Below are 11,625 nucleotides of genomic sequence, written 5' to 3'. Positions count from 1 at the left end.
GAGGGAGGAGTAGGTCCCCGGCCTGACCCCTCACCCGGCTTCCCTCGGGCCGCCCCGCCGCCGTGCCTGATCGGCGCGGCCGCCTTCCGCGGCGGTCTCCGCCTACCCGTCGCGCCAAGCAGCGTTGCTAAACGGAGACGCGGGGGGCAGGACGGACGCCGGGGTGTTTCTGTGGGGAGGGAGCCCGGGACGAGCGAAGGATCCCACGCTTCTGTTCAGGCGGCACCCGGGGCAGGCCCGGAGGAAGGACCCCTCCTCCGCGCCGCGGAACCCACGCTGGAATGTGCTGTGGCGAGCGGTGTCGCGGCAACAGGCGGAGGGGGACGGGGCGGCAGAAGGATCAAACTGCGTCAGTGAGCGAGCGCTTCCCCACCGAGGAGGACCCCCGCGGCGCCACCGGGACCACAAATCCCAGCATGCCATGTACCGGGCAGGACGCCTCGCGGCCGCCGTAGGGCCGCCTCCCGCCGTTCCTGGGGGGGCCGGGGCCGCCGGGGAAGCGCGGGGGCCCGGGGGTGGGTGAGGCCCGGCGGCGGATGGGGGCGGGGGCTTGTGGCAGATGTCGCGCGGTTGCCGGGGGAAAATAAAATTAATAAATTGAAATCGTTGCTTCCGCGGGTCTCGTTTCTCCCTGGGCGGGTTTGCGCGAACCGGTGGGTGACGGCCTGTCCTTGCCGAGGCGGCTGGGAGGCCGCGGGGCCGGAGGCCGCGGGGGCCTGTGTCCCGTGCCCCGGCGGCGCTGGCTGCAGCGGTGCCTCGGTGTCCTACTGGTGATCTGGCTTTTGAGGGTGCTGAAGCAGTGCTGGCCATGCCAGAGCCTGCCCGACTTTGTGCTGACGGCGAAACTCCTTAAAGCTTTTCGAAAAATGATTTTAAACTTCGGGGGGCAGGGAAGGGGTGTAACACCGTTCACTTCTTTCAGTTGCTCAGTGGCCAGCACCTTCGGAAGGAAAGCCATGCACGTGGATAAAGATGCATCATTAATAATGGAAAACTCAATTACAGGATTATAGGGGATAATTTTGCTTGCTTTTTCTAGTTCTTTTAGGCAGCATTGCCGTATTGCCTGGGACGCAGCAGTCCCGCAGAAAGCACATCAGTACTAAAAAGGAAGCATGGATAAGAGAGCAGAGTATGTTGTAAAGGCTAGGCCGTGCCAGGGAAAGCCAAAAGTGCTTGTGCCAAAAATAATCCCAGTCCGTCACCAGCAGTGAGTTGATGCTCCAGCAGAGGAGTCCTGGCTGGCTGTACTTCATGAAATTGCCCTTGGCAGGCATAAAGAAGAAAAGCTGTGGTCAAACAAGGAGGGATCTTCTAGCCTCAAGATAGGTAGGAGGACAAAGAAACAGTACCTCGAAGGGCTATAAAGAAGAAATTCTTCACTAACAGACAGCTCAGTAACCGGTTCTGCTATTAAAGACAGGTCAATCTACACATTTAGGGGAAAATTACCTCCTAAAGACTAAAAACTTAATGTGAAAGGAATAATATGGGCATTCCTATTTCTTTGTGTATTTGCTTCTAGTTGTATAGTGGTTGGTAAAGGGTACCCATAGGCTATTTCAATTTTTTAAAAAACAAAAACAGATTAAGGCTCCTGGCAAGCTGCCTTATCACTGCTGGGCTAAACTTGGCTATAAGAATTTCCTGCTTTTCCTTTAGTCCATTCATTTTGGATTTATTCAAAGCATCTCAGGTGTTCTGCCAGGGAGCCTTCCCTGGGTGGGTAGTCTAAGTTGGGGGTTTAGGGGATTGGGCTTTTTCCTCCCAAATTCAACACTGCAGCTGAAGGCTTGTGACACTTTTTTTGATGTAAGGGTTGGGTTCAGCTTGCTTGCACAGCTGGAAGTGTACAAAGTGGGGCAGTATGTCCACAGCCTGCCCCTGCTCCTCAGTTGCTGCTGCTTCTGGTCACAATAATGTTTAGCCCTTATTTCTGAACCTTCTGCTTTTTTTCTTGCCCACGGACAAGGACTAAACGTAGGGTTTAAAAGCATTCATAGTAGCAAGCAGTACATGAAACAACTCATTTTCTCATATGGAGACTGTTTCTGTATCCACTCGTGAATCTGCACATGTTGAGAAGCAAGGATTTTGTGCTAATTTCATGGAAACGCTGTCATCTCCTACATTTACTGCAGGTAAACTCTATATTGACACTACTCAGATGATTCAGATAAGCGTAGGCACAGAACAAGGGTTGTATTCAGCTTGGTGCTCAGCTAACGACATCTGCCTTTTGTTTATTTCTCTCTCTGATTCAGTCATGGCAATACGGCAGGGTAGGGACAAGATGGAAGGCATCCTCTCCAGTCTGTATCGCTCAGTTCCACAACTGCCTTATTTTCCTTTCTGTGTTGCGGGAACCAGTGGTTTCTTGAAAACCATATGAATCTCATGGCTGGGGAGAAGAACAGTTGGGAGGTGTGATGCTAACCTGGAGCAGGCAGCTACAGTTTCCCCTGAGGACAGGGAAGAGAGCTTTGCTTTGTCATTCTGTGTCTTGTCAGTTGTGATTTTTTTTTTCTTAGCTAGGTAGGGGTTTTCACCACCCAAATTTTGGAGGCATGGGAGGTGTGAATGGCAACTGTGCAGCATCCTGGCCCCTCTAGAAGAAATTCACTTGGACACTGTACAGTTAGTTTTTGTTCTGCATACAAGTGCTTCTCAAACAAACTAATCTTCTCCCACGCAGTTTGCTGTTGCGCAATGACATCCATGGCTTTGCAGAATGGTTACTCCTGGGAGTAGCAGCCACTCGGGCTGCCAGCTCACACCAGGGCTGTAACTGAGGTAGCTGATTTCCACGGGCTACCCAAGGCTCTGCAGAAGACTTGTCAAGCTGCAGAACTGAGCTCAGCTCTCCTCGTCTTTGTTCTCTCCCTGGAGCTGTAGCTCTGGGAGTCTACATGGTCCTCAGGCAGCTTCACTGCAGCGTCCTGGCTGGAGCCGTACATGACTCCCTACACTGTGCCAGCACTGGAAAAGCTGTGTAATACAGATTTCCCCTATGGGAAGAACCAAACCAGCCCAGGCTGCTGCTTGTCCTGTCCATTGGACCCCTGTAAACCCCTTCCAGCCCACCCTAGTCCTGGAGGGATGTGGATGTATATGGTGGATTCTTGGTCAGGTGCTGTCAGGCTGTGACATATAGGTTAAGGAAGTTGGCAGCCTTTGCGTGGCCTGAGGCTGCGCAGTGGCCAGAAATATTTATTCTGAGAGGTGTGTTGTGCTCCACTGCTCTGATGCCAGTTGTCATTTAACAAAGACAATTGGTTTCCTATCTATATGCCTTTTGTGATTGATTGGTTTTCGTGTCCAGGATGATGTGAGCTCTGACTGAAGACAAAGGACTTCCTCCTGAGCCGATTCTCTCACATCTAATAAAGCGTGAGCTGACGTTGCAGCCCCTCCTTCAGCTTTGCACCAAAAGGACCTGCCACCAGTGTGGAGAAGGCTTGTTGAACTTGCCTGGAATGGGTCACTGAGTTTGAAGATACACACCCCGATGGTTTAAACCTCACTTCCATAGGAAGCCTGGCCAAAGATGACCACCTTAAGGCAGGCATTATTTCATTACAGCCAAATTATTTTCACAGTGTTTACACCACCCCACCTCAGGTCTTGCCTGTTTGCTCTGTGGTTGTCAAAAATCCCCATGACAGAGGCATCCTGAAATCTGCACTTGTGGAACAGCATGAAACACACTTGAGTGTTACAAGGTCCAGAGTGTGCATGTTGAAGTGCTGCTAATCACTTTTATATCAAAATCAGATTTTTTACTCTGAGAATGCTGCAGCTTTTCCAGAGTGCCTGGATGCAGCAGAATCCAGCCACTGTGTTGCAGATAAAAGCCCACTGGCTGCCAGACGTACAGCTCTATTTACCAGGTATCTAGGAACATCGGCTCTGGCTCAGATCACGCTCTGGTTAGCCAAATAGCCTGTTGGTAGCATTAACTAAAACCAGATACCATGGGAAGATCAAGAGCAGGACAAGCACGTATGACACTTCCCCTAATACTCTTCCAGCCTCCGACTACTTTCAGCTCTCCAGACTTTCTTCAGTCCTTACTGCTGTGCCGTCAGGTTCTGCCTGAGAGGATTGGAGATGAGAGGGCACCAGGGCCAGCTACAGGGTGGACTGCCTAAGGCCAGTTATCGAAGGGATCCATAGTCTGTGTGCACCTGTGTTTGTGGGTGCAAGGGGGTCTGAGTACCAGCAACCTGAGCGGGGCAGTGGGCCTCGGGGGCTTGTATGACCAGGTGTCTGCAGCTGGAGAGAACAAGGATCCGGGCCAGCTACTGGATAAATGAGCATCTAAGGCCTGTTACTGGAGGGACCCATGTTGTATGTATGTCTGTATGTTCCACTAAGGACCTTCATTCCAGAGAGGGGAACAGGATGATGCTGTTGGTCCTGTTTCCATTTGCAGAAGTGCTGTTTTCTGGTTTTACATGTGTTTATCTGTGTGGCTGGCCACATGTATACACATACACGTGTTTGTGTGTGTGCGTGCCTACTGGGAGCACACACGCAGCCTTGCTACTGGCTGGACCTGGGGAGATGGAGCTGCAGGCAGCTTCACCTCTGTCAGGCTACCAGGTTTAGCAACTCCAACCAACACTTCTCTCCTACTGCAGGCAGGAGGTAATTTTTGCTTAAGAAAGAAGTTAAAATGCAGCCTTTGTGTGGCAGTTAAGTTTTTCACTAGCTATACTGTACCATGTTCCCGAATACCTTATCAGCAGAAATAGATGCTTATTTTATTTCTAGAATAGCTGGATTTCTGCTACTCTGCCGCTTTGGTTACTAAAGAAAGGGATGAAAGTACAGGCAGTCTCTTCTAGACAGGGTGTTCGAATCCATCCCTGGATTGCACCTCTGTTAGCCAAAGGATGTCAGTGCTATGGTAATTAGTTTACCAGTCAGCCTCTGCAGTAGCAAATTAAGGAAGGAGAAAGGGAAAGTTGATCTATAACACAACAGCAAGCTGAGAGCTGACAATTCAATACTTGAGATTATACAGATGGGTAAGACTTACCAGACATTGCTACTAGGAAACACGTTAATATTGTGTGGAGCTTGTGTGGGGAAAAGAAATATTTCTAAAGTGCTCTCCTTCCCTGAGCACCAGCAACAAACTAGTTTGTGTTTTTTCATCACATATAAAGCAGGATGAGCCTATCTACATACTGTAAAGCAAACACACACTATTTTCTAGACTAATCAACAGCTATGATAAATCTATGCAAAAAAGCAGGCTGTCTGTTGTTTGTCTTTATTCTTTTACATGCTTGGTAGCTGCTGTCAGGACATTTTTGTTGGTGAAACACAGCACCATCTCCCTCAGGTGAAATAATTGCGAAGAGTTAACAAGGGACTTCTGTGAACATATGACAAAAAAGTTTGCATGAATAATTTAACATGGTAGCTGAGTTTAAAAATAACTGGAAGATTCCAGATTAAATATAGAGACAGGAGTTTTAAAAAGCCTTTTTTCCTACTTTCAGCAGCTCTTCCAAGAGATACAGAAACTACCTTACTGTAGGGCCATAAAGACCCTATGAATCAAGAAGCTTCAGAATCTAGTGCCATCTCTTGCCACTATTAATACTTTGAAGTAGCCTGCACTTTTTAATCCTCTTTAGAGAATATTCGAACAAACAGCACTCAGGATCCAGTGTTATTTCATAAAAGTTTAATGTTTGTTTTTAAAATAATACTGTTTAATCAAGAGAAAGGAAGTATCCACACATACACAGTCTTCTTGGATGCTGGCAAAAGAACTTAAATTACAGACATACCCATGAACAGCATGTTTAACCATTAAGAATATAGAAAAAGCCTCACTGATTAATCACATTAATAATAATGAAAAGAATGTGCCCTCATACCAAAGAGAAGAGGAAGAGATATCATTCCAGTCATGCAAATCTGCACCCACCTTCTCACAACAGGATTCCAGAAGTCCAGCAGTTCCAGATAACATTTTCTCAGCTCCTGTGGAAATTAACCAAAAGCCAGCAAAGAGAATGGGCTTGTTACAGCAAACTCAATGCTCATCCCAAAATCCTGCTTGCTGAGCATCTGGTGGGTTTGACTGTTACATTCCCAAATCTGAGGGCCTTTTAATTGTTTTCCCCTCTGCATCAAAAGCTTTCAATAAAAAAAGCTTTTGATGTAGTCTGGAAGAAATCTGGCAAGCTTAATACAGAATGAAAACAGCTGTAGTTGAACATATTGGGAATGTCGGTAGTGCACTAGGACAAGAGATTTGTAAGAACTAGAATAACTAAAAGCTATGTACTTGATGCTTTGGTCTAAGATGCTAACCTTATAAAGTAGAGGGTTTCATCTTACAAACCTGAAATACACTTTCAACCTGTAAGCCTTTTTTGCATTCTGAAACACAAATTCAACTCTCAGAGGAATAATTACAGTAGTAAATTAGTATCTTGGATGATCTCTCTTCTGCAGACATTGTAGCCAGCTGTCCATGCCTGTATCTTATATCAAATCCCAGATAGATCAAATGTGAATTATAAAGTACTGTAGCAAATGCAGATATGGGATTTCCCCCCCCCCGGCCAAACTGAATCCATTGCATGAATTCATTGCACTGCATACATGAAATACAAGTGTGAATTACTTTTGTAATCCTATCTTGGACGATATGGCTAGAGACACAATCAAGATATACTGGTTTTGAACCAATCTCATACACTTGGTAAAGCAATATACTCTGTAAAACTAACCGGCAGAGGACATGAAGTTTAAACAGTACCTGGAAAGCACCATATTAAATGGGTTTAATTGCATTAAGCCTTCAGTTCTTAGGAGAAAAAGCAGTGACCGATACTCCTTTGCTAATGAACTTTGTTCTTTTTTTCCCTGCTAATCCCTCATTTCTTAAATATCCATCTTTCAGATGCATAGCTACATGAGTCCTTCTCTCATCGAATTATTTGGCATTTACCTTTAATGTCTGTTTTTTCATATCTGACAGATGAACACAGCCTAATGTGAGTACTGATGCGAGGATGATCCCTACCATTTGTTTACCAGATAGCTGCTACAGGGCTTTTCATATTCTTCACAGCTACCATCGCTCCTAGAGTGTTATTTTGTTTCTACATTCATCTATAGCTTGTAACCAAATGAAACAGTGTGGTATCCCAAGTGATTGGTACTATTTCAGTGTTGCTTAGGTTCTGGCTAAAGCTCCCCCACAAAAGCAGTTTCTTGAAGAAAAATTATATTTGATTAAGAATTGAAAACATTACCTTGTGTGTGTGCTTTCCTGTCTGTAAACTGAAGATTCTTCAGCCAGCCTACTGGTAAAAGGGAACATCGCTTTCCTCGAAGCAGCTCTGATACAAGTTCTATCTGCGGCAGCTACTCAACTGTTCTCCACCACCTGCCTGAGCAATTCTGATGGCTCTGCTCCCTGCGCCCCCAGCTGCTGTACAGCTTCATGGGAATTATTACAGCAGCTTGACTTAGTTCACTAGAGCCTAGAACTGCTAACATGCTAATCAGCCTTCTCATTGCAAGCAACAAGACAGCCCAAGAAGAGGTGGAGTTGGGATCGCAAAACAAAACCCAGCAACTAACACTAAATATGGAGCCTTGGGTTTCTGCTCTAAGGCAGAATGTAACAGTCTGCAGCGGTGTTATTTTGCTCAAGTTGGTTACAACCAGGAATACATCCATATTGGCTGAAAATAGCTAAAAGAAAGGATGGTCTAGCAACCATAACCTGCATCTCTCTCTCCTTCTTCATGCTAGACAGAGGCAGAGGAGTCAAGTAAAATCAATTTTATGGCTGCTTTATACTCCCAGAGTGGTGGCACGTAGGCTGTTTGCACTTACTCTGTGCAGCAGGCAGAACAGGACTGAATTCTGTCTGAGAATGATTTTGCTCCCTTTACCTTTCCGTAATGTTCTGGGAGAGTAATGAAACAACACAGTATTACATCAAGTGCCACATAAAAATCTGTCTCATGCGATTTCTCTTGCCCTTTGCACTACAGAAATATAGTTTTATCATGCTTTGGGATGCACTAGTTTGGTGGATGGTTGTGGGTTTGTTTTTTTAAAGACTTCTGCTATCATCACTTACTTTCACTTGCTATTTCTGAAAACTGTTTGGAGTTTACCAGGCTAAAAAAATAATCTGTCTTTGCCCACTTTTCCTGCTATCTGTTTCCATGAGCAAAATTTCTTTGTGCAGCTTCCCTTAGCTAAGAATTAGGCATTTATTTTCACCCTTGGCGAGAATTAAGAAATGGCAGAGACCTTACACTTTAATCTACTGCTTGTACTTTTTACCACTAAGACACAAATGCATTTGGAAAAAATTAATAACAGAATGCTGGTTGATACAATTCTTCCCTGCTCACATGCCATTTAAAAGTCTAAAACAAACAAAGAAACAATCCCCCCAAAAGCCTATCTGCTGCTTAGTTAAAACTTAGTCAAAGACAAGATTCCAGCAAGCTAGAAGCAAGATTTACCTTCCCAAGAGACTACCCCAGGAAAAAAAATTACTGTATTTTGTCTAAAACATTACTTTTGCTTTTCAAGTTTTCTGCAAATTGTAAACATTTGAAGGCTGCTTCTCCTTTCCAAATGCAGCCACAGATGTTAAAAGAAACTGGAAGAAGTATTAAAGAAACACCTGGACGTACAATAGACTGACAGAATGCCAGCAGCTTTTCCGTGGCTCTTCTTCCACTGCCTCTTAATAAAGCTTGGTTTTGCAACAAACTTCATCCAGGAGAAAGGCCTTTCTGCCAGCCTCCATCATGGCAAACTAAAGCTTGCAGCATCAAACGAAGGCTTAGAGTTAATCCATTGTCCTTTGAATTTACTAGGTATTTGTGCCTGGTTTGAAGTAGCGTAAAGAAAGAAACATGCAAACTAGGCTTATTTCCTATCAGCAGCTTTCTAAAAATCAGGAGAAAAGTAACTTCTTATGCCTTATGCAGCTTTTAGGGAACTAGGTCGGGAAGGAGAGGTAATGCTGTATTGCACCATTCAAATACACAAGTAAATCCCCTCCATTAACTCACCCCTCCTCCTGAGGATCTGAAGTCAAGAGTCCAAGGCCAGCCTAGAACTTAAGGCTTCCCAGTCAGTGCACTATGCTACAGCTCTGCCAGCACAGGGGACCAGTACAGTGGATAAATCATTTACTGCATGCCTCTGGAAACCACAGCAAAAAAAAAAAAAAAAAAAAAAAAAAAAAGAAAAAAAAGAATATATAAATAAAAATATATGCCATTTCATGAAATTGCAAGACAGTGTTAAAGCCTGTCTGCCAGTCTGCCTAGATGTCATCATCTACACCATGTTTTGCTCTTGTCCATTCCAGCGGTTCCAGGAGTACCTTTTACTGCTACCTCAAAAAAAGACCAAATTAATCTTTCTTCCAGTGTGGAATAGAGAGCCCTACTCCACTCAGGGATAGAAGAACAACTACTTGAATAAAGGGCACGAAGAGAAGTACTATTTAATTTGTACCATAGGAAGGTTCAGCTTCTGGAAAGCTGAAGACAAATATGGGGTAACAATAGTTTCTCATTTGCAAAGCTCTTGCTTTCCCTTGGTGCTAGCTGCTTTCCATTTGTGGCCAGCCAGGTCCAGCACTGAACACCACCACTACTTGTAGAAGCAACTGTAGGAGAGCAGATAACAAGGACATTGGATTTACACTGATGTCCTTTCCCCCAAAATAAAGTTCATCAAGAGTATGTCCCACACAGGTAACACAGTGTTGAATAAGGTTGTCTGAAGAAGATGATTGTCGAAATTATTGTTTGCTGTTAGACCTTCATGAAAACCAATCTGCAAAAGGAAACTAACCAGAGAGCATGTCTATATTCCAAAACAGCACCATCTAAAATGAAGAACTGTGGAAAAATTCAGCCTTCCCTTTAATATCTCCCTTCCCTGCACTGATATCCCTCAATACAAGGAGGCAAGAAAATCAGTTCCCCTCTTCTTCTGTGGATTTACAAAGGACCAGGCACTTCACTGAAGAAATTGGAGAGAAAATGGGAGGGGAGGAAATTTAGCTGTCAAATGTAAACAAATAAACTCAGATATATAATAAAAAAAAATTTACAGAAGAAAACTGAGAAACAACTACAAAGGACTTTTTTATAAACCAGGATTTAAGCAATCTCTACTCGTTACCCAACTCCATTTTAAAAGTATCAAAGCATGTCAAACCTTGCTTTCTTTGGTTTTGACAGCAAATGGTTATTTGAAGAAAGTAGGGCAATAATACTAACAAAGACTTCTTATATTCAATGCAGTAATTGCTTAACATCATAAAAACAGCTTAAAGAGCCTTTCTCAAAACCCTCTTCCCTTCTTAATTACCTTTTTTTTGGTGACTTGACCATTTATACTAGATTTCCAAATTCAGCTTGGATCTTACATTTCTAATATGAAAACCACCATAATGACTCTGAAAAATGTTTCATACCTTCTTCACACACAGTTATGGAAATGGAAGAAAAATGGTGATTTTTTTTCCCCCTCTGGAGGTCCATGTGCTGGTAGTGATTACAGAAATATGAACTCTGCTTGGGTTCCCCCCCGACGCCCCGCCTCGAGCTTTACATAGGGCTCAGGACTTCAAACAAACTTCCACTGATGATGTTGACAGTAGTTCTTCCGTTGACTTCAGCTGGGAATAAATCAATTTTTTACTGAGCAGGCTAACTGTTGAATATCTTCATCATCTACAGTTTCTCAGTTTTATCAGCTACTACAGCAGTTAGAAACTAATTGAAATAAAACACTTTCCTTAGGAAAAAAAATAAAATCAAGAAGAAAGTCTTGTTGACCACCATATGTTTATTTTTTAAACAATTTACAAATAAAAATGTTATATTTATCCAAGCAAACACATTTAATACTTTAGTCTTTAACAAGCTATACAAATAAGAACCATCACACTAGAGCTTTTGATAGCTCAAGGACCATTCAGGGTAGGCATGCATGTGTCTGTATCACATGAAGCGAGTCCAATTCCTGACACCAGGGTTCTGATCTTCTGCTTCTTCAGAGCTGGTCAGCTGCTAAATGATTTAACACAAATAGTTACTGGATCACAATACAATGAAAGAAAGCCCATTTCAAATCATGTAAGTGACCTCAATATGTCTGGTCCAGGTGTCAGGCCACAGAGCCTTACCGATTAGTCTTCTTCTCCAAAAGCCAGTCGGACAGATTTTCTCCCCTTGCTTAGTGATGTGGCATCCATACATGTGCTTATACAATACAATGAAACAGTTTAAGTACAGATGTAATACAACAGTAATTACAAATCACAGAGACAGATAAACAAACAAACAAAATCAACTCTAATCACATTCTTGCATTTCAAACAATGAAAGTAAACAAAACCATGCATTACAGTTTAAAGAAATTTTCAGTTTTAGCTCTTCTGCAAGTCTCCATTTCCTCAAATTCTAAATTGCTGTTCTTGAGCTTGTCCCAGCAGCTGGGCTACTCAGGGTGCTACTGACACAAACAGGGTGAGCTGGAAATCATCCAAGAATAGTCAAAGAATAAAAGCCCCCAAAATAAACAACAAAGACGCACGCA

This window comes from Gymnogyps californianus, chromosome 3, assembly GCF_018139145.2.
Source record: "Gymnogyps californianus isolate 813 chromosome 3, ASM1813914v2, whole genome shotgun sequence".
NCBI classification, from domain to species: domain Eukaryota; kingdom Metazoa; phylum Chordata; class Aves; order Accipitriformes; family Cathartidae; genus Gymnogyps; species Gymnogyps californianus.
This window is presented reverse-complemented; position numbering follows the sequence as displayed.